Source organism: Loxodonta africana, chromosome 6 (assembly GCF_030014295.1).
Source record: "Loxodonta africana isolate mLoxAfr1 chromosome 6, mLoxAfr1.hap2, whole genome shotgun sequence".
Classification (NCBI taxonomy): Eukaryota; Metazoa; Chordata; class Mammalia; order Proboscidea; family Elephantidae; genus Loxodonta; species Loxodonta africana.
In genome coordinates this window covers 94,038,094-94,065,243 of record NC_087347.1, presented here as the reverse complement: position 1 = coordinate 94,065,243, position 27,150 = coordinate 94,038,094, and positions in this window count along the sequence as shown.

The following is a 27,150-nucleotide window of genomic DNA, read 5'->3' as shown; positions in this document are numbered from 1 at the left end:
CTATGGCTTGGGTCAGGCACACCTTACCTTAGTCTTTAAAGTGACATCTTTGTTTCGTAACACTTTAAGGAGAGCTTTTGCAGCAGATTTTCCCAATATGATGTGCCCTCTGATTTCTTGACTGCTGCTTCCATGGGTGTTGATTGTAGATCCAAGTAAAATGAAATCCTTGATGACTTCAATCTTTTCTCCATTTATCTTGGTATTACGTATTGGGTTAGTTGTAAAGATTCCTGTTTTCTTTAAGTTGAGGTGCAATCCCTACTGAAAGCTGTGGCCTTTGATCTTCATTAGTAAGTGCTTCAAGTCCTCTTCACTCTCATCAAGCAAGGTTGTGTCATCTGCATAACTCAGGTTGTTAATGAGCCTTCCTCCAATCCTGATGCCCAGTTCTTCTTCAGGTAGTCCAGTTTCTTGAATTATTTGCTCAGCATACAGATTGAATAACCATGGTGAAAGGATACAACTCTGATGCACACCTTTCCTGACTTTAAACCACACTGCATCTCTTTGTTCTGATTGAAAAACTGCCTCTTGATCCATGTACAGGTTCCTCATGAGCATAATTAAGGGTCCTGGAATTCCTGTTCCTTAAAATGTTATCCATAATTTGTTATAATCCACTCAATCGAATGCCTTTGCATAGTTAACAAAACACATATAAACATCTTTCTGGTGTTCTCTGCTTTCAGCCAGGATCCGTCTGACAACAACTATGATATCCTTCTTTCTACATCTTCTTCTGAATCTGACTTGAATATCTGGCAGTTCCCTGTCGATGTACAGCTGCAACAACTTTTGAATGATCTGCAGCACAATTTTACTTGCATGTGATATTAATGATATTGTTCAGTAATTTCTGCCTTCGATTGTATCACCTGTCTTGGAATAGGCATGAATATGGATCTCTTCAAGTCAGTTGGCCAGGTAGATGTCTTCCAAATTTCTTGGCATAGACAAGTGAACACTGTGTCCATTTGCTGAAACATTTCAATTGGTATTTTGCCAATTCCTGGATCCTTGTTTTTCACCAGCGTCTTCAGTGCAGCTTGGACTTTGTTCAGTATTTTGCCCAAAGAATCCTCCACAATTGCAGCTCAAGGCTTGAATTATTTCTTTAGTTCCTTCAGCTTGAGAAATGCCAAGAGTATCCTTCCCTTTTGGTTTTCTAACTCCAGGTCTTTGCACATGTCATTGTAATACTTTGTCTTCTAGAGCTGCCCTTTGAAATCTTCTGTTCAGCTCTTTTACTTCATCATTTCTTCTGTTCATTTTAGCTACTCGACTTTCAAGAACAAGTTTCAGAGTCTCTTCTGACATCCGTTTTTGTTTCTTCTTTCCTTCTTTTCTTTTTCCTGTCTCTTGCTTTCTTCGTGTATGATGTCCTTGATGTCATTCCATAACTAGTCTGGTCTTTGGTCATTAATGTCCAACACACCAAATCCATTCTTGGATGGTCTCTAAATTCAGGTGGGATATACTCAGTCAAGATCATACTTTGTCTCTTGTGGACTTGTTCTTATTTTCTTCAGTTTCAACTTGAACTTGCTTGCTTATGAGCAATTGATGGTCTGTTCCACATTCGGCCCCTGACCTGTTCTGATGATAATACTGAGTTTTCCATCATCTCTTCTCACAGATGTAGTCAGTTTGATTCCTGTGTATTCCGTCTGGTGAGGTACACTTGTATAGTCACCATTTATGTTGGTGAAAGAAGTTATTTGCAATGAAGGAGTCATTGGTATTGCAAAATTCTATCATGCGATCTCTGGCATCATTTCTGTCACCAAGGCCATATTTTCCAACTACTGATCCTTCTTCTTTGTTTACAACTTTTGCATTCCAATCTCCAGTAATTATCAATGGATCCTGATTGAATGTTCGATCAATTTCAGACTGCAGAAGTTGGTAAAAATCTTCAATTTTGTTTATCTTTGGCCTTAGTGGTTGGTGTGTACATTTGAATTATAGTCATATTAACTGGTCTTCCTTGTAGGTGTATGTATATTATCCTATCACTGATAGTGTTGTACTTCAAGACAGATCTGGAAATTTTCTTTTTGATGATGAGTGCAATGCCATTGTTCTTCAAGTTGTCATTCCCAGCCTGGTAGACTATATGATTGTCTGGTTCAAAATGGCCAATACTAGTCCATTTCAGCTTACTAATGCCTAGGATATTGATGTTTATGCATTCCATTTCATTTTTGATGATTTCTAATTTTCCTAGATTCATGCTTTGTACATTCCACATTCTTGTTATTAGTAGAAACCCTGCTGGCATAGTGGTTAAGAGCTATGGCTGCTAACCAAAAGGTAGGCAGTTTGAATCCACCAGGCACTCCTTGGAAACTCTGTGGGGCAGCTCTCTCTGTCTTATAGGGTTGCTATGAGTTGGAATCAACTCGATGGCAATGTTTTTTTTTTTTTTAATTAATGGATGGGTACATCTATATCTTCTCATTTTGAATTGTTCCACGTCAGCAAATTAAGGTTATGAAAGCTTGCCTTCATCCATATTATTAAGGCTGACTCTAGTTTGAGCAGACAGCTCTTCCTCAGTCGTGTTTTGAATACCTTCCAACCTGAGGGGTTCATCTTCTGGTGCTATATCCAACAATGTTCTGCTGCTATTCATTAGGTTTTCATTGGCTAATTTTTTTCATAAGTAGACTGTCAGGTCCTTCTTCCTAATCTGTCTTAGTCTGGAAGCTCAGCTGAAACCTGTCTGCCATGGGTGACCCTAGCTGGTATTTGAATACCAGTGGCATAGCTTTCAGCATCAGAGCAACATGCAAGCCCTACAGCAAGTCTCCCATAAGTGTGCAGTAAGCCAGGCTAGAGATTATGGTAAGTTGGAAGAACATGGTAGCAAGGGATCTAGTGAGAATGGCCAGTCTCTGAATATGTTTTGGGTGTAGAACCTGTCATGGAGCCTCTAAAATTATAGGACACTTGACCAAAGTAAAATACCTGATCCAGAGTCTGGTCTCACACCCCATCTTAACTTCTACTGCTTGTTGACAGGCTGTTAATCTTTTATGCAGATCCAACTCTATCACTAAGGAAGCAATCCTGTCACTAAGGAAATATTTTTCTCTGTGGTTATATTAAACAATGTACCTGAAGGGACTTGACTTCAGTGGTAATAGAAACCCAATGTGTAAAATGTCTTAAGGATATTTTAGCAGTTTGCTCTCAGAACATGTGCTTTGTAATCATCCTGTGGCCACCTAATATCCCCTTCCCAACATGGACTTCTGCAATTATTTTGTGTACAATTATGCTCTATATCCAATCTCTAAAAGCCAGCTGTAAAAACTGATATCAGTCTTAAAACGGCTCCCATTTTGCTAAGTCCTACCTTCCAGCCGACTGAACTTTGATTCACCAATGGTAGCTGTACCCTGTTAATTCTTGATTTTGTCCTATATCTGTGAAAAGGCATCCATCATTCCTCAGATTCATGGGCTTCACTGGCTGAAGTCTCCATGTCTCCCCATTTGAATGGCTCTGGCTTTCAATAAATCCTTTGTTTTATTTTTAACACAGTCCAAAAGTTTTACTTCAAGACATTTTGGTATAGTTGGCAGCACCCAAAGATGTCTTCCCTTCGGCGAATCTTGAGAGGATGGGGACCTGGAGCCTGGTTGGTGTCAGCAAAGAGACATTTGTGCTCATCTGCTTCCACAGATTTCTTGGGAGTCACTCAGAGATAAGCCCTCTTTTATATAGCCCCGTATTTTATGACACGGCTCTCTGGAATTTATTGTTTAAGCCTTTACTTTTGATTCTGTTTGTGATCTGAACTTTTTGCAAAAGTTCTCTTTCCACTGCCAGATTGACCATTTAATGTGATGTCTGCCATCTAGTGGCAAAAAGTTAAAGATCACTGCACGAACTCCTTTCTTTGTCTCTAAGGGCATATAAGGCTTAGTGCACTTTTCTTTCATTGGCACGTGTTATTACTTATTAAGTTGGGGAATTCTACCTCAGAAACCATGGTGGACCTTCCTCTGGGACTTCTGTGGCTTACTTTGGTCAAAAACTATGGCCCTAGTTCAGTTCAATATCTTGAGATTTTTGTTTAGTTCAGTTCAATTCAATATCTTGAGTAGTGGTATGTACATATCAAAAAGAAATTAGAAAATCAGCTGCTGATACGCGACAGCCTTGTGCTCACTAAATTAACTTTCTTGCATAGCAAGTTAGAGGATAAAAGGCTCATGGACCAATCAAAACCAGTGGAAAGCCTGTTTTACTTGGTATCTGGAAACTTCCAAAAAACAAAAGAATGATAAATGTGCCTCTTTACAGGACACCATGTCAGGACAAGCCAAGAAAATCAAAGAGTTGCTATGCCAGAGCTTCCCTGATGCTATGATTCCTCTTCCTCTTCTCCCACCTCTGCTCCTCCAGAAGCCACCTGCCTGTATCCCTCCCTACCTTCTTACTGACAAAAATCTGACAGTCTTTTGTTAGAGCTACTTTATCTCCCTAAGGACCCTTCTGGCCCACCTCGAACTATCCCTGAGGTGCCTTTTCAAGTCCAACCTGTGCCACCAGGAGTGGACACTAGGGAAAACCCCAAAGAAGCTAGTGAGTTCTTTGTTATTTGAACTTGCACTAAATTACATAGTATTATGAAGGACTTTCCAGATTTATGAAAAGATCCCTATAAATTTGCTAAGGAATTTAAAATCCTTACCGATGCTTATCAACCTATATCAGCTACATGACTTATATCAGCTGGTGCATGTTAGTAAGCTCTGGTGTTGCTCAAATGTGGTTAGAACATGCTGAATGAAAAGATGCTCATGCCAGTCCTGTTTTAGATCCCAACAAAACTATTGAGACAATACTTAAAGAAGCCTCGGAGAAAGCTAATAAATTGGATAAGGGTTTAAAAAGATGCCTTCCTTTGAGTAGTAGACTGGATAAAGATTCATTATTATGTACAAAAAAAAAGTGAAGCCATTTATAATTATCAAAATAGGTTGTACCACTAGTTTGTTGAACACTTGGGGGTGGATCCAGAGATCTCTCGGGCTATGGAGACTCTTAATGCAGCATTTGTATCTGGCTTTGATCCTGGACTTTCCACTTTGGTAAGGAGAAAAAAATTAATGAGGAAACCTACTCCTATAAATGAATTAACTGATCTGGCCCATGAATTGGCCTAAACTATGGAAAATAAAGAAATAGCTAAACAAAGAAAATAATGGCTTTGCAACTGCAATCTCCTCATTATAACAATAGGCTTAATCCCTCTACCAAGAGCAAACTTCAATTCCCACAATCAGAGGTCCCTGGAGTTTGCTATTACTTTAAGAGCCCTGGACACTAAGAAAACTGTCATGAACTGAAAATAAAATAGGTCTTTTGCCATCTGCTTTGTCCAAACTTGAATGAAGGAACTCTGGGGATAAGCTTAGAGGCTTTTCCAATGGTGGCACTAAATTCACAGAGAGAAACTACTATGCAAATTAATGGGGAACTATGTAAATTTTTAAATGATACAGAAGTTGCTCTTTCAGGTATTAATCCCACAAGTTTACATATCCTCTACCCTAGAGTATGAAAACCTCCTAAGTTTTAAGTGTTTTGAATAAAGAACAAATTCTAGTTCACTCTCAACCTGTATCTGCTTCCTTGGAACCTACTGAAGATATGCATCCCTTTTTAGTAAACTTAGATATTCCTGTTAACTTAGTAGGTAGGGACACTTTTTATCCAAATGGAAATATCATTTGCAGTCTATTAAACAAGGAGAGATACTTTTAGAAATACCTGGTAACTCCCCATTTAGAATAAAAGGACTTGTAGATGGTGAAGAAACCCTTTGTTATTTACAGAGGCTTATTATGCCCTAAAGGGTCTGATTATGCCCTTAACTTTGGCCATCAAATCAAATTGTCTCTCTGCCATACCAGCAGTGTTATGGGCCATGTCATCCACAGATGTTGGTCGGATTCTGTCCACTGAACCCATTAAGAATCAAGTTGATACCTCTAAACCATTACCCAAAATTTCTCAGTACATTTTAAAGCAGGAAAGTAGGGAAGGATTAATTCCCATAATTCACGACTTCCTTCCCAAGGGATTTATCACCCCTTGTACTAGTCCCCACAACACTGCATTTTTTCCTGTGAAAAATCCAAATAATCCAGGTTGGCATTTTGGGCAAGACCTACGTGCTGTTAACCACATTGTTATCCTGCATTTTGCCATTGTTCCTAATACCCATTTACTTCTTTCCAACATACACCCTAACACTGCTCATTTTACTGTAGTGGACCTTTATAGTTCCTTTTTCAGCATTCTTGTTCATCCTGAAAGCCAATATTTATTTGCTTTTACTTGGGGTAACCAACAATATATGTGCACCATTATGCCTCAGAGATTTCAAAAAACCCTCTTATTTTTCCCAGATTTTACATGCTGATTTGCAGCCTTTGCAGTTTTCTCATGGCTCCACTCTGCTTCAAACACAGGGATGATTTGTTGGTTTATTCTGAGTCATTAAAAACCTGCTTACAAGATAGTGTCTTGCTATTACAACATTCAGCCACCAGAGGGCATAAGGCATCCAAGGAAAAATTACAACTGGTCTTGCCTTCTGCAAAATACTTACGACATTATTTCAACTGAGAAAATTTTTATCAACCTGAAGAAAAAAGGTGCTATTATGGCATTTCCTACCCCAACGAACAAGAAGCAACTTAAGAGATTTTTAGGTTTTCGTGCCTGCTGTTGAGCCTGGATACCCAATTTTTCTTTACTGACTCAACCTTTACATCAATTTTTAAAAGTCTCTGTACCCAGTCTTTTTCCGTTATCAGTCGAAGGCCTTCATACTGTAACCAAATTGAAGGAAGCCCTGCTTACTTCCCGTAATTTAGGCTTCTATTACTATAGAGTTTCCAAGGAGCAAAACTATAGGTTGGATTTTTCTATTTGTCCTTAAGTACACTTGTAATTCTTCAGGGGTCCTTACGCAGTGTCATGGTGAGCAGGAAAGTCCTGAGGGCTATTAGAGCCTCCAGTTAGACCCTGTGGTTCTGGAGTACCCCCCTTGCCTTACAGGAGTTGCCACCAATGCCTGACTAGTGGAACCCACTTCAGACATAGTGCTTGGAATTTTTCTTGATGTTTATGTCCCCCACACAGTCTCAGCTATTTTGAATTCCATATTAACACAACACCTGGCAACCAGTATATTAACCTCTTATGAAGCCCTTTTGTTAGCTGCCACAAATATTTGGGATATCAGCCAACCTTGGAAATGGAAGCCACATAATACAGAAACAGGAGGGAAGGAGCCAGGATTCTGAGGAATTTACTAATCAGAGCTGCCACGTATAGACAACCTACATCAGGACTAATTTTAATTGAATTACATCCATCCTGAAGTGGATATCCAGATGTCACTATATACTTGCCTATATAATGTGTTTAGAAAATAAACAGTGATTTGACTCAAGGAGACTATAACACTATTCTTTTCATGTTGGGATTGATAGGGTCACAATGCTATCTACAGACTAAAAATTTTCAAGTTTTCATTCATTTTCAATCTTGGCTAGTAAAAATTATCATAGACTTTGCTGCAGAAATAATTAATTCTCAACTTTTCCTATTAGCACACACAAAAATCTGTCCCCTGTTACATTTTATTGAATATTTACAGCTCAAATTCTCCTTTAGGCTATTTTCAGTATTTTAAAAACAAAAAGTTTGAGGTGAAATCACACTTAATGATGTAGAAGAGCCCCAGGCTTAGGTGCCAAGAAAGTTTCCAGTTGATTTAAAGAGGCTTATTTCAATTTCCAGACCCTTCTTTAGAACTCTGGATATAGAAAAATTCAAAGGGCTGTCCTTTAGTCTAAGTGTATACTTCGTTGTATCTTTGTTAAGAGAGCTTCTCCTTCACCACAAATACCTTTTATGTTTAATTTAAATATTCTGTTTCATTAGTGCAAGAGTTGTGTCCCCATCACCATCAAATGAGCTATTTTGTTATATACGGTGTAAGGATGACCAAAATTCAAGATATTATTAAATAGGGAAACCACTTACAGGAGCCATAGCATTTCCAAAAGTTTGTCTCTTTTCTTCTGTCATTGTCTTCCCCACTAAGTTATATCCTGACTGCTTCTGGGGCTATCATCCTCTGCCCACAGCCCTTTGGTTGGCTATTTAGTATCATATATGACCTACCAGCATACTTCATCTCTTTTAAAAGGAAATCAGTATAAGCAGAAAATTCATGGAATATAAATGGCATAGTTATTATGAACATGAGGAAATTTTATGCAAATACAATTTTTACTATTCTCTCTCTCTGTCTCTCTGTTTCTTTCTTATCCATATGGGGACTTAAGGGGAAAAACTGCAATTAGACATCACTGAAACCAAAGATTTGGTCTTATCCAGTTATTTCATTTTTGGGCATTTTTATCCCTAAAGCCACAATTAAAACAAATCTGACATCCTGAGCAAGATGTCTATGTCAATTGATATCCAGAAAAACATGCTGGAAAATATTGGCCACATATATTGTTATATTTCTATTTCATTTCAAAGTGCTTTCTCAAGCTTAACATTTCAAATTATTTTGTGACTCTTAATTTTAATGTTCCCTTTGGATATATAACTTGATACTTACTCAATATATATTTTCAATATCCTTTAGGAATTTGAAACCCTTGTGGCATAGTGGTTAAGTGCTACGGCTGCTAACCAAATGGTCAGCAGTTCAAATCCACCAGGCTCTCCTTGGAAACTCTACAGGGCAGTTCTACTCTGTCCTGTAGGGTCGCTATGAGTCAGAATCGATTCGACGGCAGTGGGTTTGGTTTTGGTTTGTTTTTTAAATGAATTATTTTAATCTTTAAGCATATAAAAAATATGTATGATGTTATTCTATTAAGGGGACTTTAACAATTTTTTTTCTCTTCAGTCAAGGTGTATTTATTGGATGCCAACTCTGTCCAAGGCCCTGTGCTAGTTACTAAGGCTCACAAGAAACACACAGTCCTTATTTTCCTAATGCTTATAGACTAGAGTTTAGAGCCCATGTAGTTCAATTATTCATTTATATGAGTGAGGAATGTAAGGCCTAGGAATGTTAAATGACTTCTAAGGATCCCGCAAGTAGAATTTGAGCCAGGACTGAAAGCCAGGTCTCCTGTCTGTCTGTCCAGTGTGATTTCCACTTATACAGCACTCTGACTCCCCCTATTAAACCTCGGTGCTTTAAAGAACAGGAAAATAAAACTCTATGTGCTTAGTCCATTTTTATTCGTTCTTGAAATTCCAAGTAGTTTTTTGGCAGCCTTCTGTTCTACTCAGTCTAAATCCTATTCTTTTCCCTATCAGGTAACAGGTAATAGACAGGGTCTTTACACAGAGCTGGTAATCACTTCTTCATTAATTCAGATCAAAATTAAATTCTCTCTTGCTAAGCAAGCTCATCTGGCTTCATGGACAGAGGCTTTTGAATTATCAAGACCAACGTACCTGCTCCTAAAATTGTACTGTTTTTTTCCTATTACTATGAACTGATTAGCACTCAGGAAAAAAAAGAAAGAAAGAAAAGAAACTTTTTAAAACTTCTTAAAAATAAGGATGTTCTCTGAGTGATCATGGCATATTCAATGGAAGTTTTTTAGTAGATTTTTTTCCCTTGACTAGTCCAGATTTAAACAGGTTAAAGTCCTTTCCTCTGGAGCCACTTGTCATTTCTTGTCTTCATTTTAGCAGTATGGGTGAGCTCGTGTCAGACTTTACCCAGAAAAAAAAAAAAACTTTTATCAGTTCTTAGCCTTCTTGTACTGCTGTATAAAAATAAACTGGCCTTTTTCCACAAACTTAAGTAAAACTGCTTCCAAGAGAGATCGGTCAGATAAGGATGGGGAAGCAAATATCTTTGTTTTGTACCAAGAATTTAGGAGATTTAAGATGTGGTGAATTAATCTGCTTTGAAAGAAGCAGCTCAGAAGAGAATAGGAAGAATGAACAAATCTTGTGTTCATTTTGAGACTTTCTGAAGCACCGTTATGTCATGGATATCAAAAATTTCAGGAGTGGAGAATCTGTGGGGTGCCACGAAGGTCCTCATGATTAGAACAATAGTGAAGATGAGGAGCCCGGAAGGTCGGGTCCCAAACTCGGCAATATTCAGTTCCCCATATTTAGGCTCTTACATGTCTATATTCTGTAGAGGTCTGTAACAGTGATGGAATTTCATGCAAGAGCAATGAGAACCCATTTGATTAAAGCAGGACAGGGTTAAAAAAATACATATCAGAGCTGGTCTAGCTCAGCATCCAGTCGAAAGTTGAGTATCTATTGCAGCCGCTGTTTCCACAGGCTGTTTCTGGCTCTTAGAAACAGACTTTAAGAGAATATTGCTGCATCAGTCAATCAACATTAATCCGAAATGTTACTTTGCAGGCTAGAAGTCATGACCTTGAACTCTCAGGCTAAACCATCTATCCCTAATGAGTTTTCTATTGTGGAGCCTGGATTAGTGATCTCGAAAGTGTTGTGACCTTGCATCTGCCCCAAACTAAAGTCTTGTATCTCTTCCTAAAGATGGAAATCTGGCCCGTGCTTAGATGCACAGTCTCCCTTTTCACTCCTCTGCTCCTCACATTCTGTTCTGATCTGATTGAGCTACTTGAAGTTCCCAAAAAACCTGCATAATATCTCTCTCCATGATTTTTCCTGTGCTGTTTCCTCTGCTTGGGGCAGTTTAGCTCTATGCTCCCCATCGCCTACCTGCATCCTCCATCTCTTTCCATCTGAATAATACTTACTTATACCTGGCCAACCAATGGTAAGAGATCGATATTTGTACCCATTCCAAAGAAAGATGATCCAACAGAATGCAGAAATTACTGAACAGTATCATTAATATCATACACAAGTAAATATTTGCTGAAGATCATTCAAAAGTGGCTGCAGTAGTATACCAACAGGGAACTGCCAGAAATTCAAGCCAGATTTAGAAGAGGATGTGGAACCGGGGATATCATTGCTGATGTCAGGTGGATCCTGGCTGAAAGCAGAGAATACCAGAGAGATACTTATCTGTGTTCTATTGACTATGCATTTGACTGTGTGGATCATAACAAATTGTGGATAACATTGCAGAGAATGGGAATTCAGGAAAACTTAATTGTGCTCATGAGAAATCTGTACATGGATCAAGAGGTAGTCGTTCAAACAGAACAAGGGGATACTGCATGGTTTAAAGTCAGGAAAGGTGTGCATCAGGGTTGTATCCTTTCACCATACATATTCAATCTGTATGCTGGGCAAATAATCCAAGAAGCTGGACTATATGAAGAAGAATGGGGCATCAGGATTGCAGGAAGACTCATTAACAACCTATATTATGTGGATGACACAACCTTGTTTGCTGAAAATGAAGAGGACTTGAAGCACTTACTGATGAAGATCGAAGACTATAACCTTCAGTATGGATTACACCTCAACATAAAGAAAACAAAAATCCTCACAACTGAACCAATAAACAACTTCATGATAAATGGAGAAAAGATTGAAGCAGCAGTCAAGAATCAAATGATGCATTGTACTGGACAAAATCCTGCAAAAGACCTCTTTATAATGCTAAACAGCAAAGATGTCACTTTGAGGGCTAAGGTGCACCTGACCCAAGCCATGGTGTTTTCAGTCACCTCATATGCATGTGAAACCTGGGCAATGAATAAGGATGACTGAAGAATTGATGCCTTTGAGTTATGGTGTTGGTGAAGAATGGACTGCCAGAAGAATGAACAAGTGTGTCTTAGAATAGGTACAGCTGGAATGCTTTTTGGAAGCAAGGATGACTAGACTTCATCTCACATAATTTGGACTTGTTATTACGAGAGGCCAGTTCTTGGAGAAGGACATCATATTTGGTAACTGAGACGAATTGACATAGCAGCTGCAACAATGGCCTCAAACATAACAACGATCATGTGGATGGCGCAGGACTGGGCAGCATTTCATTCTGTTTTACATAGGGTCACTATGAGTCGGAACTAACTCAGTGACACCTAAAGACGACAATAACCACCTTAGTTATCTAGTGCTACTCTAACAGAAATATCACAAGTGGATGGTTTTAACAATCAGAAATTTATTCTCTCTCAGTTTAGGAGGCTAGAAGTCCAAATTTCAGGCACCAGCTCCAGGGGAAGCCTTTTTCTATCTGTTGGCTCCAGGGAAATGTCGTTGTCAGCAATTTTCCTTGGCCTAGGAGCTTCTCAGCACAGGGACCCTGGTCCAAAGGATGTGCTCCAGTTCTAGCTCTTCTTGCTTGGTGGTAATGAGGTCTTCAGCCCTCTGCTTTCTTCTCTCTTTTATATCCCAAAAGAGATTTACTCAAGATACAATCTAGTCCTTTAGATTGGGTCCTGCCTCTTTAACATCATAGAAGTTAGGATTTACAGCACATAGGTAATTACATCATATTACAAAATGGAGGACAACCACACAATACTGGGCATAATGATCTTGCCAAGTTGACGCACATTTTGGGGGGACATAATTCAGTCCTTAACAGCTCCATTCCTTCATTTCTTGATCACTGAGCAAAATTTATTGATGATTTCTACACACAAAGAATTCTTTTAACACTTGATAAACAATGGTGAGTAAAAGTCAAACAGGCAGTAAATCAAACTGTCTTCATGGTAGTATAGACTTAACTTCTAAATATGTTATCAGAGCAAGTTCATAGTAAATGAATTATTTTGTGGCTTAAGGCAATATTAAGAAAACCTATTCAACAAGGGCTTAGATATAACTAAAGGCAGAAAATATCCAGTTAAATATCTTTGTAATGATAACCTTTTGTACCACCAAAGACTAACAAGAATATCAAGGTTATCTTCATTTCAGCTAAAATGATAATATGGTTACTTTTATCTGAATTTTTTAAAAAACATTGCAATTTTCCTAGAAAGTATAAACTTGAAGGCAAAGACTAAGTTGAATATAAATATTTACTTGCTTTCAAGATAGACAAGTTTCTGTTGTTTTATTTGTGCTTTTGTTTGCTTTAACAAACTCAGTTGTAAGGTATTTTTAGTAGGATGAGGTGGTTGTGTTTGCTATTAATAAAGCCATCAAAGAGTTATTTGTAACTCTTGTAGACCTCGCCTTGATGATTCCCTTAGACGAATCCAAAAGTTTTTTTGGAAATCTTCACAGAATTTTCTATCGTAATGTAAAAAATTATATTATAGACCAAAGAAACATGCATCTGAAAAAAATGCCTTTAGGAAGGTATTCCAGAGACAGCCATGAACATTTAGCAGTAAGGGGAGACGAGGAATTTAATGTCATTGTACAATTTTCAACAGGCTAAAAGTTATTTTTTAAACTCCAAGAAATATAAGCTCTTGTTTAAATCTAAGGTGCTGAATGCGTCAGTGCAGCAAATAGGTATATATACTTTGTTTAAAGGAGTAGCCACACTTCTTTTTTTAACTAAAGATTCCCTAAAGCTTTCTTTTCTTTGTAGCTGATAGTTTATTTTTCTCCTTTTAAAAATGCTTTTCCTTCAGTAACCCATCATCAACTTTCTTTCTATTCTTGAAATAGAGAGCCTGGCCACTGGGAGGATCAAAGACTTTCTGAAAAAGCAGCAGGGACTTTAATCTGAAATGTTTACAGCCGAGGTGTCAGATTCTGAAAGCCTTCCAGATTCTTCCCTGTTTGGTGACAACATGCTGCAGAGGAGGTTAGGAGATTAATAGCAAATAGATTGCATTTTAAATATCTCTGAAGGAACTGTATTTAAGCCTGTATCCAGTTCTATCACATATTTAAAAGTGTTTCATTTCTCTGAGGTTTCAATAAAAAGTCATAAGGACAAGTGTTATTATTTTTTTATGTCCCACAGCTTCACTCCTTTATAATCCACCCGTGGTGGCAGAATGTATCGAACATAGTTGGAGAAAGAAATAAGATTATGCAGCAATTTCAAAACAGGTAGAAGATTAAAAGGGAAACGTTTTGTTGATTTTCCTTTAAAGAAAATATTCACAAAAATGTTTGGTCCAATTGCTCTGAAATAGTACCTTTTTAACCAGCACACTGATAGCCCTTTATGCTGTAACAGCAGGTTTTACCTGACACGATCGAAGGGCTTTTCAGAGGATTATTTCGTGTCCTTTTATTTATATTATATATATGTATAATTGAGAGAGGGAATTAGTGAAAGCAAAAATCCGGAATATATATGTATATATTTACTTCTAACATATGTTTATATAACATTTTGAATTATATTTTCTTAAATCAAACTCTACCTTTCTCTGGCAAAGGGTACTTTGTCACCTAAGTATGTTAAAGGCTGAAACTTTTTAAATTATAATAAAATGATAATGATTTCTTATAATATCTGACAATAAATACCTATTTTACTTATATGAGAGAAAAATGCCACTCCTGTTGACTCACGTTCCCTCTGCATGTTTCCCCATTTGTTTCAAAGTCACTTTCAAGGTGAGTTTGTTCTGATGTGAGACTTAATCCTCAAAAAGGGCCCTTCTCACTCATTAATGTTTCCTTTTGTTCCCAAACGCTTTCCTTATGAAATTAGTCCGCTGTTTCCCATTTAAACCACCCTGCCAGATAGCTAAAGAAGTGTCTTGAGCATTTGCTTGTAGGCATAAGTCACTTGCAAAGATACAATAGTTCGTAACAGAAACCGAAACTTTGCCCTGGTGGCTCAATGGTTAAGAGCTTGGCAGCTAATCAAAAGGTCAGCAGTTCGAATCCACCAGCCACTCCTTGGAAACCCTATGAGGTAGTTCTACCCTGTCCTATCGGATTGCTATGAGCCAGAACCAACTCAACGGCAATGGGTTTAGTTTTTCGGTTTTGTGTGCGTGTGCGTGTTACCACAATCCTAAGGTTTAAAAATATGGCACCTAGCATAGTTCCTACAGTAAATGAACAAGTAGACCCAAACCCAGCTGGAGTATCACAACCAATATGCTATCTAGGTACAAAACTGAGCCTTTAGGTATCAGCAAGTCAAAACCCAGCATATTATGCCATGGGCTAGAAGACTGAACTGAAAGGATTTCAGCAGCCTTTTTGGTGCATTCATGCACCACATAGAGAGGTCAAGGTGAGGTGCAAGTGGGGACTGAAATCTAACTCCAGCCCTACTTGCCAAGCCCTGCTTCTGCTGTTGGGAAGTAAGCACTCTACGCTTCCTGAGGACCATACTCACAGCCCTACTTGCCAAGCCCTGCTTCTGCTGTTGGGAAGCAAGCACTCTGCACTCCCTGAGGACCATACTCATAGGCTGCTTTTTAGGGAGGAGGGAGTGCAAGGAGGGGCACCAATTTCTAGCTGACAGTCCAGAACAGGCAACTTAGCTAAAATTGTACAAAAGTGATGTACACACTTGGTGATATCCTGACTTAGAATCATGATCCCAAGGAGTTTTTGTCATTGTTATCATATTACTTTTAAAAAGGTGAGTGAGATGTGCATGGTAAATTATACTGATGTGTTTAGTTCCACAAGCTCTCCAATCCTCATTGAAATAATAATGTTATAAAAATAGGAAGAGCATGTTATTTCTTGGAAAAAAGTAATGGTGTGATTCACATGCCAGAGAACCAAAATAATTTCAGTAAGATACAGTGTAGATGAGATCAGATGGATGGAAAGACTGACCAGCTAATGATTTGGTTATGTAAAGGAAGAGTGCGCCTGGGAATAAAGTAGGGAGGGTCCACTAGCAGAGCCCTTAACATCATCAGTTCTGGAGTGGTGGGCTTCCAGCCAAGTTGGTAGTGCTGGTTAGAGAATTGGAGCCATGCTCAGCTTTTATTCTGCTACAGTTGTCTCATTATGCCCCAGGCTTTACAAGCTGGGCGAGCACTCATCACATCTCTGCACTCCTGATTCTCCAATCACCTTACCTGCAGGAAGTCCTGATTGTGGCAGTAATTCTCCTTCCCGTATATTTCACAGAATCGCACAGATGATTACAGGTGCGACAAACTGATTTTTAAGCATTACAAATTTCTTGGTCTTAGGTCACTTTCGCTCACTGAGGAAAAAGTTGTGGTGATGGTTATACAACTTTATGAATGTATTAAATGTTGGTAAAATTTTGTGGTATGTTTATTTTACCACCATAAAAAAATAGGAGTTAAACATATGTTTTGTAATAAGGTACTTATGTATATTGTACTTATATATAATTTTAATGATATTGTTTTGCAAACAACTTCTAATGCAATACATTTACATAAATTATTTCACAATGTATACAATGCTTTTTTCCAAGGGGACATAGAAATCAGTGATAATAATACCTTACAATTACCAAAGGGGGGAGGTGGTGAGATTACAGTACACACTAAGACTCATTAATTTTTTTGCACCAAGAAGCATAGCATTAAAGTTAAAATTTCAGGAAATAGAAGGAAAGGTGACAAAAAAGAAAGCCCAGAAATATAAACAAATCAGTTAAAGAGTAGAGTTATGAGAAAGGTGGCATTTCAAATTAGTGAAAAAAAGAATTATTTGACTTAAATGGTTTGGGGACAACTGGCTAAACATTTGAAAATACAAAGTTAGCTCCCTCCCTTGCCATGTATACCAAATCTAATCCAAGTGTAACTTCAACTGTAAAAATATATAATAAAAGCACTAGAAGAATAGCCAAGTATTGTGTGTCCTGGGTGACTTATTTATTAAGTCACAAAGAGTTTAAATTGCCCAAAGTAACACATGTAACAAAGTAACACATGGCAGAGCTGAGCTTTGAATCCAGGCACACTGTTTCCAAGGCCATTGCTTTAAAAGTATGCTATGGTAAAAATCAATCAAACAAACAAAGACATATATAGGTATATACTAGTATGGAGAGCACATTTTAAGAGTAACATGGAAGATGGACTCTAAAATGAAAACTCGATAGGTATGACTACATAAGAATTGCAATAATTTGTATATGAAAAACGATCATAAAAAAATTGAAAGTCAACTGATAATCTGAGAAAATAACTGCAATTATTAAAAAAATCCCATTGCCATCCAGTCAATTCTAATTCATAGTGACCCTATAGGACCGAGTAGAACTGTACCGTAGGGCTTCCAAGGAGCTGCTGGTGGATTCGAACTACTGACCTTTTGCTTAGCAGCTGAGCTCTTAACTGCTGTGCCACCAGGGCTCCAACTGCAATGTGTACAATACAAAATTTTGTAAATATCCTTAGTGCATTAAAGAGGTCTTGCATCAATAAGAAAAGAAACTGGAACTCAGAATACAAATGAGCAAAAAATACAAAAGAAAATACACAAATGGTTAATAGCATTGGTAATAATAAAATTAAATGCCAACCAATAAATAAAAATGATCTTGTGATACTGAATTTATTTTCATGAAAAGATAAATAATCTACTCTTAAAAATGGTAGGCAACAGAGACAATGTGATCATATTTGTAGATTAATATTTTATATGACATATATGGTAGAGAAATATTAATATATCATGGTACCTTGGAAACCCTGGCGGCGTAGTGGTTAAGTGCTACAGCTGCTAACCAAAGAGTCAGCAGTTCGAATCCTCCAGGCGCTCCTTGGAAACTCTATGGGGCAGTTCTACTCTGTCCTTTAGGGTCGCTATGAGTCGGAATCGACTCGATGGCACTGGGTTTGGTTTTGGTTTGGCTTAATGGTACCTTTATCTCTCATTGTCTTTTTGTAGAATATTCCGTTTGCTTGCAAGGCCTCTCGTAGTGCCAGGTGGGAATAATTGATGAAGGGGATATTGTAAGAGCAAAAGAGAAGCTAAGTAGAAAGGACAAGCAATAACCACTATTGGTTTTCTACTCAGTTTCAGTATCATGAGATTGTTTTTACTTATTTTATTATTATCAATGCTATTAACCATTTGTATATTTTCTTTTGTGTTTTTTGCTCATTTTTATTCTGAGAGAGTTCAAGTTTCTTATTTATATAAGACCTCTTAATGTACCAAGGATATTAAGTATGCCTCCCATTCTTATTAAACAAACCAATATTTTGTCCAGTACTCCACGGGCTTCGCCTCTACCTTATGAGATGAGTCTTCATTATACCAGTTTGTAATAGTTATTCCATTCTTCTTGCCCGTGATTGGTTTATGCATGGGCACGTGACCTATGAAATATAAGACTATCAGTGCGTGTGCCTGGGAAAATATTCTTCATTCTTAAAAAGGGAAATAAGTCAGGAGTCAGGGGCTTCCACTTCCTACTTTTGGATATTTTTGTGTAAGAACATGATATTTGGAATTGCTGCAACCATCTTTACATGAAAGGAAAACAAAAAGAATTGGAAAACGGTCACCCTGATGACCTCTCATTGTTGAGCTGCTAAATAACTGCTGTCATACGTTGCTTAATGTCCACGATACGTTTTGTGAAACAGGACATTATGTGATTTGGACATTGTTCAAACACAAGATTGGATGCTGCTGCCTACGAGTTGAAGCATACACTGTTACAGGGTAAACTTCTTATTTGTAAGTAGAGAAAGCTCACATTAAAGTAATTATAGAAAGTACAGCGCAATACATACATAAGACAGTAACACAGCAGTTTATTATGACTATCAAGACATATGTATTATAGGTTATATTTCTATACCATTATATGCCTGGCAGTGCAATTGCTTTGTATACAAGAGACATGAGATACACACGTTGCGTGCAGGAAGCTGTTGCGTTCACTACCACTACACCAGGTTACATCTACGTCTCATTTCCAATTGGGATTTCTGAACTGTATTATAATCTTATGGAACCACAGACGTATGTGCAATTGTGGCTCGAATGGACGCTATGCAGCGCAAGACCATACTCTGAACTCGCCTTGCCCCTACCCTTCTTATTTAGGATGATAAATTCTTTATTATTCATGTGACTTTTGTTTCAATATTTATTTATTTACTTGTAGCTGAAAACACCCTAATACAGGCTGGGAGATACTAGTGGAAAAAGTTAATTTGAAGGCTGGCAGGAAGGGGCAATAAGAAGAGGGAAACAAACAGTGCGGATTTTAATATTTTCTAGAGCATTTTGAGGGCAGAGAGTCAAAAGATTTTTGAGCAGATAGTGCAAGAATTTGAAAGAATGGGTCCACAGTATATAGAGGTTTTATTAAAGCTTTGCTGTATGTTAGTTCAATGTAATTGTCCATTTGTTGCCTATGTTAGAGAGTTCCATAAAGGTGCCCATTACTTTCCAAATATTAAGTTTGGATTTCTCTTCCTATTAGATGTAATATCGTCCAAGAAGTGTCACCCAAATAGCTCCATTTTGTTAGGATTTTATATAAGATGAGAAAGTACTTTAATTTGAATAATAAGTCCAAATTATTTTCTAGGGAAACATGCTCCATGATCAAATTAGTTCAGGAAAAATATGGGTATTATTACTTTCTTACAATTGTAAAATGCACCTATTTTTCTTAAAAAGAAACTCTGATATAACTGTTTGGCCAAGCATTAAAAACTTAACAGTGGTTAGTTATCATTGAAAGAACTGCAGAAAGCATAATCTCAGTCGTTTTTCTAGGTGGGGGTGAGGGATGAATGAAGGGACAATTCCTCCTTGACAGTGAGGTCTAAATGCCCACTGCCTAGGAACACTCTATGTATGACCAGCGCAAACTAATAACAACATCAGAGTAAGGTCACATTGCATCTTTAAAGTGATTATGTGTAAAATAGAATACAATACTTATAGGATTGTTTTGAGAATTAAATTGGATGATTATGATTATTAATAGAAATATTTCCTTTGGAAAGTTCTTAGCAGATTATGGAAACCCTGGTGGCATAGTGGGTAAGTCCTACGGCTGCTAACCAAAAGGTCGGCAGTTCGAATCTGCCAGGTGCTCCTTGGAAACTGTATAGGGCAGTTCTACTCTGTCCCACAGGGTCGCTATGAGTCGGAATCAACTCGACGGCAGTGGGTTTTAGCAGAGTATGTTGTTGTTGTTGTTAGGTGCTGCTGAGTTGGTTCCGACTCATAGCAACCCTATGCACAACAGAACAAAACACTGTCCAGTCCTACCTCATCTTTACAATCCTTATGCTTGAGCCCATTGTTGCAGCCACTGTGTCAATCAGTCTCATTGAAGGTCTTCCTCTTTTACGTTCACCCTGTACTTTACAAAGCTTGATGTCCTTCTCCAGGGACTGATCCCTCCTGACAACATGTCCAAGGTACGTAAGATGCAGCCTCACCATCCTTGCTTCTAAGGAGCATTCTGGTTGTACTGCTTCCAAGATAGACCTGTTCATTCTTTTAGTGGTCCATGGTATATTCAATATTCTTCACCAACACCACAGTTCAAAGGCATCGATTCTTCTCCGGTCTTTCTTATTCATTTTCCAGCTTTCACATGTATATGATGCGATTGAGAAGATCATGGCTTCGGTCAGGCACGTAAGTCTTCAAGGTGACATCTCTGCAGGAGATTTGCCCAATGCATTGCCCAATGCAATGTGACTTTTGATTTCTTGACTGTGGCTTGCATGGGTGTTGATTGTTGATTGTGATTCCAAGTAAAATGAAATCCAGGAAAACTTCAATCTTTTCTCCATTTATCATGATGTTGCTTATTGGTCCAGATGTGAAGATTTTTGTTTTCTTTATGTTGAGGTGTAATCCATACTGAAGGCTGTGGTCTTTGATCTTCATTAGTAAGTGCTTCAAGTCCTCTTCACTTTCAGCAAGCAAGCTTGTGTCATCTGCGTAATGCAGGTTGGTAATGAGTCTTCCTTCGATCCTGATGCCCCATTCTTCTTCATATATTCAGATTCTCAGATTATTTGTTCAGCATACAGATTGAATAGATACAGCGAAAGGATACAACCCTGACACACACCTTTCCTGATTTTAACCACTCAGTATCCCCTTGTTCTATCTGAACAATTGCTTTTTGGTCTATGTACAGGTTCCTCATGAGCACAATTAAGTGTTCTGGAATTCCCATTCTTCGCAATGTTATCCATAATTTGTTATAATCCACACAGTCAAATGCCTTTGCATAGTCAATAGAACACAGGTAAACATCCTTCTGGTAATCCCTGCTTTCAGCCAGGATCCATCTGACATCAGCAATGACATCCCTGGTTCCACATCCTCTTCTGAATCCAACCTGAATTTCTGGCAGTTCCCTGTCAATATACTGCTACAGCTGCTTTTGCTTGATCTTTAGCAAAATTTTGCTTGTCTGTGATATTAATGATATTTTTCAATAATTTCCGCATTTGATTGGATCACCTTTCTTGGGAATAGGCATAAATATGGATCTCTTCCAGTCAGTTGGCCAGGGAGCTGTCTTCCATATTTCTTGGCATAGATGAGTGAGCACCTCCAGTGCTGCATCTGTTTGTTGAAGCACCTCAATCGATATTCCCTCAATTCCTGGAGCCTTGTTTTTCACCAATGCCTTCAGAGCAGCTTGGACTTCTTCCTTCATTACCATCGGTTCCTGATCATATACCACCTCTTGAAATGGTTGAACATAGACTAATTCTTTTTGGTACAATGACTCTGTATATTCCTTCCATCTTCTTTTGATGCTTCCTGCCTCGTTTAATATTTTCCCCATAGAATCCTTCACTATTGCAACTTGAGGCTTGAATTTTTTTTTCAGTTCTTTCAGCTTGAGAAACGTTGAGCGTGTTCTTCCCTTTTGGTTTTCTATCTCCAGCTCTTTGCACATGTCATTATAATACTTTGTCTTCTCAAGCTGCCTTTTGAAATCTTCTGTTCAGTTCTTTTACTTTATTACTTCTACCTTTTGCTTTAGCTGCTCAACATTCTAGAGCAAGTTTCAGAGTCTCCTCTGACATCCATTTAGGTCTTTCTCTCCTGTCTTTTTAATGACCTTTTGCTTTCTTCATGGATGATGTCCTTGATGTCATTCCATAACTTGTCTGGTCTTCCGTCATTAGTGTTCAACACATCAAATCTATTCTTGAGATGGTCTCTAAATTCAGGTGGTATATACTTGAGGTCATAGTTTGGCTGTCGTGGACTTGCCCCAATTTTATTCATTTTCAGCTTGAACTTGCATGTGAGCAATTGACGGTCTGTTCCACAGTCGGCCCCTGGCCTTGTTCTGACTGATGATACTGAACTTTTTCGTCATCTCTTTCCACGAATGTAGTCAATTTGATTCCTGTGTGTTGCATCTTGTGAGGTCAATGTGTATAGTTGCCATTTATGTTGGTGAAAGAAGGTATTTGGAATGAAGAAGTCATTGGTCCTGGAAAATTCTATCATTCGATCTCTGGCATTGTTTCTATCACCAAGGCCATATTTTCCAACTATGGATCCTTCTTTTTTTCCAACTTTCACATTCTAATCACCGGTAATTATCAATGCATCTTGATTATATGATCAGTCAATTTCAGACTGCAGAAGCTGATAAAAATCTTCAATTTCTTCATCTTTGGCCTTAGTGTTTGGTACATAAATTTGAATAATAGCTGTATTAACTAATCTTCCTTGTAGGCATATGGTTATTACCCTATTACTGACAGCATTGTACTTCAGGATAGATCTTGAAACGTTCTTTTTGACAAAGAATGCAACACCATTCCTCTTCAAGTTGTCATTCCCAGCATAGTAGACTATATGATTCTCTGATTCAAAATGGCCAAAGCAGTCCATATCCGCTCACTAATGCCTAGGATATCAATGTTAATGCATTCTATTTCATTTTTGACAATTTCTAGTTTTCCTAGATTCGTACTTCATACGTTTCCAGGCTCCGATTATTAATGAATGTTTGCAGCTGTTCCATCTCATTTTGAGTCATGCCACATCAGCAAATGAAGGTCCTGAAAGCTTTACTCCATCCATGTTATTAAGGTCGACTCTACTTTGAGGAGGCAGCTCTTCCCCAGTCATCCTTTAAGTGCCTTCCATCCTGGGGGCCTCATCTCCCGGCACTGTATCAGACAATGTTCTGCTGCTATTCATAAAGTTTTCACTGGCTAATGCTTTTCAGAAGTGGACTGCTAGGTTCTTCTTCCTTGAATGACTAGAGTGCCAAAGAATATTTGGAACTTTATTTCTACTTTAATATATATTTATTCTAATGGTATTGCTATTTTCTCAAAACATGATTTAAATTTCTACTTTTGAATTGTTATCAATCCTTGAGGTACATTGATTTTAGATGATAAAACAGAGGGAAACTTGCAGAGGGATCTTAATTTTCAAAAGTAGCTGAACATCAATTATAAGCTAGCCTGGTGAAAGGTGGGTGATCACATTATATCATGTATTTTTTTTAATAAAATATGATTATAAAGGAAGTCCAACACTGACAGATATTTACACTGTTAACTGTAGTATTATGAAAAAGGGTAACATCATTAGTTCACTTATATCTTTTCCAAGGTGACAGCTTTGAAGAACAGAATTTCATGGCTATGTAAGTTGTAGTATGCCAAAAAAAAAAAAAAGTTGCCGTCAAGTCGATTCCTACTCATAGAGACAGGGTTGAACTGTCCCATAGTGTTTCTGAGGAGCACCTGGCGGATTTGAACTGCCGACCTTTAGGTTAGCAGCCGTAGCACTTAACCACTATGCCACCAGGGTTTCCAGTTGTAGTATAGTAAGTATAAATAAATATTCCTACTTTATAGTTCTGTCTCACACACAAACACACGCAGACACATAAATATATACCGAGAGTTATCTACTGATTTTAGATATAAAATATACTATTTAAATTTGACACAGGGGTCAAAAGATCTTACTTAAAAGACTTTAAGTGATTTTGACAGGAAAGTGAGTCATATTCATTTCAACTAAGAGGCAAAAATAAGGTCATATTTTGAGACATTCTTGAGACCTGCTGAAGTATTTGCTTGAATCATAAAGCATTAAAATAGCCACGAAAGCACATTTTATGGCATTTCTTTAGAAATTGAATGAGCATGCCCTCTCAAGGTTGAGGCGAAGCAAAATGATTTGTGTATTTAATTTATGGTTGAGCCAGAGGGCCAAGGCACTACGATTATTGATGCCACAGACACACATAATAGATATGGAAATGGATGTTCCATAAATTTTTTTCTGGAAAAGGAGTCCTAATGTCTTGGGATAACACAAACGCAATGTCCTTTATCATCCTGCTGGCGATTGTAGTTACTAATCACTATTTATTTTGTTTGCCCACAATTGTACACAAAGTAAAAAACGAAGTTCTTAATAAAATTTACATCTTCAGCGGGTAGTATTCAGCGGTCTCATCCACTCTCCACTTCTGCAACGAACTCATTGGTAAACTATATTCTGCTTTTATTTTTGTCTACAGTATTAAAGTTATATTAAGTAACAGATAAACATACGGATTATTAACAGTATGTATAAAAGTAACATGTACGTACTCTGGACTCAGACTGACTACTTGATGAATAAATGAATGATTATGGCTACCTCTGTTGAAATAGAAGAACTTAGGAAAGTTCTGTGAGTTTTATGATAATACAAATATTCTGGTTTTTATGTTCTATATGTACATTGAAATGATGTAAGACAAGCCCTGGTGGCGGGGTGGTTAAAGTGCTTGGCTGCTAACCAAAAAGGTTGGTGGTTTGAAACCACTAGCCGCTCTGTGTGGAGGAAGATGTAGCAGTCTGCTTCGGTAAAGATTTACAGCCTTGGAAACATTTTGGGGAAGCTATACCCTGTCTTATAGTGTCGCTATGAGTCAAAATAGACTCTATGGCAATGGGTTTGACTTTCTTTTTTTGTTTTGTTTTTGAAATGGTATGGGTGTTGTGATTGTTCTTTATTAATTCTGATGCTTGGCTATTTAAATTTGTGTTGCCTGAGAGGCTATTTATGCCTGCAGTAGAAACGCTGTACTATGAGTGAGTGGTTTGTAATTTCTATAATTCTCTTTTCACTGTAACCTATTAGGGCCCTATTCCAAGATCTTTTTCTGACTTCTTTGACGTTGAGCAAATTACTTTAAACTCTTCCTGAGCCATGCTTTCCCTCATCTGTACAATGAGAATGCTTGCTGTACTTATCTCAACAGGAAACGTGTTTTATTAAAGGCCTATTAGCTCCTTGAAGTATAAAATTGTAGTTTTGGTGACATTTGCTTTACTATGGTACTTGGCATCAAATCTTTTGAAATCTTTATAAATGCCATTCTCTATAAATGTGCTTTGCAAGGACAAATGAAAAGTGGTTCACTGTACCTCAAAAGAAAAAAAAAAAATTGCCTTTACTCTAATATCAGCTGAACCTAAGCAGGTTCCTTCCAAATGACGGAAAATATACTTTTGGGCCTTTAAAATGAAATAAAAATGGTACACTTATACACAGAGAATGGGGTTAAATACAACATAATTATTATGGAAATATTTTGGAAATATATAACCAATGTGGTAAAAAATAATATATTTCAGTTTATTGAAAATGTTGCTTGGCTTGGAGAATTCATATCAATTAGAAACATCTGAATTTATAAGGAGAGGTATATATAAGGGATGATTTAAAGAACTGAGATAAAATTTTATACATCATTAAAATATTGAAAGACTTAATTTTTATATCTTAGCCAATATATTATGTATTATATTACCATATAATATGTAATTATAATTGTATATATATTTATTGTATAATTACATATTTATATATACAGTCATGTGTTGCTTAATGTCCACGATACATTCTGTGAAATAGGGTGTTACGTGATTTGAATGCTGTGCGAATACCGTAGTATATATGGGCAGTCCCTGGATTACGAACGTCTGACTTATGTACAACCGGTAGTTACAAACCAACCCCCATGAAGCCTATCATATGAAAATTTGAGGTATATACAATGGCTGCTAATAACAAATGGGCACGTGGCAGTGCAATAGCTTTGCATACAAAAGACATGGGATACTTGTGCTGCGCGTGGGAAGCTGTCGATTTCACTACGTCTACTACATCCCATTTTCCAATGGAGACTTCTGAATTTATGGGACCTTGGATACTGCCTAAACATGTTATGTGGTGCATGACTGTATTATATATCAATCTTCATTTAAGGATGCGGTAAGCAAGATAATTTGTTTTACAAGTAAGAAAGAAAGTGTTTTAGGGATGATACATTCCATGGAGTCAATAAACAGATTGGTTTAAATACAAAATTTTCTGCCAATCTTATGTGAAAGTCATTTAGAAAAGCTCTTTCCTGTTACATGTCCTAAACTTTCTGTTCTAATGATGAAAATGCTTATCATTTCCTTAATAAAGATGGTGTAGAGAGTTTGGGTTAGGAAATTGGTTAGGAGTTTGAAAGAAGAAAATGAGCTATTTAACTTATTCCTGACTCTGTGTTGATCATTTGAACACACTATCCCAAAAGGGAAACCCTGGTGGTGTAGTAGTTAAGAGCTACAGCTGTTAACCAAAAGGTTGGCGGTTCGAAACCACCAGGCACTCCTTGGAAATCCCACGGGTCAGTTCTACTTTCTCGTATGGGGTCACTATGAGTCGGAATCGACTTGATGGCAATGGGTTTGGTTTTGGTATGGTATCCCCAAAGATTCCAAAGTCAATTGCAAAATAGAAGGGTTTATTTATGTTTGAAGGCTTTATTATGATCTAAGGAGGAACTCATTTGAAATGTGACCTCAGAAAGCAGTCTTTTGCTTCTCAGCATTTGTCTTAAATTGTATTACTCTTCACATAGTCACTCTCTCCCTTGAAAGAAGATTTTATTTCCACACAAATTGCCTGTGGTGCCTCCCTGTAGTGGAAGATACTTACTTTATTGTATGGAATGTAAGCAAATGTGACACATATCATATCCAAGCAGAGGCTTTGAATGGTCTGGAGTGGTTCATCTCAGCCTTCTGATTCTTCCCTCTGCCGTAAAACAGCATGTCTCAGAAAGGGGCTGCACCTTCAGACTGAGTCCAGGAATGAGAAGTCACATAGCTGAGCCAAACAGAGTTGAGCTGTGTTACAGCAGCCATCCAAACTACAGTTTACATAGAATGGGAGCGAAATAAATGCTTTCTGAGGTAATCCATTGGGCTAGGGGGGTTATTTATTACAGCAGCAAAAATG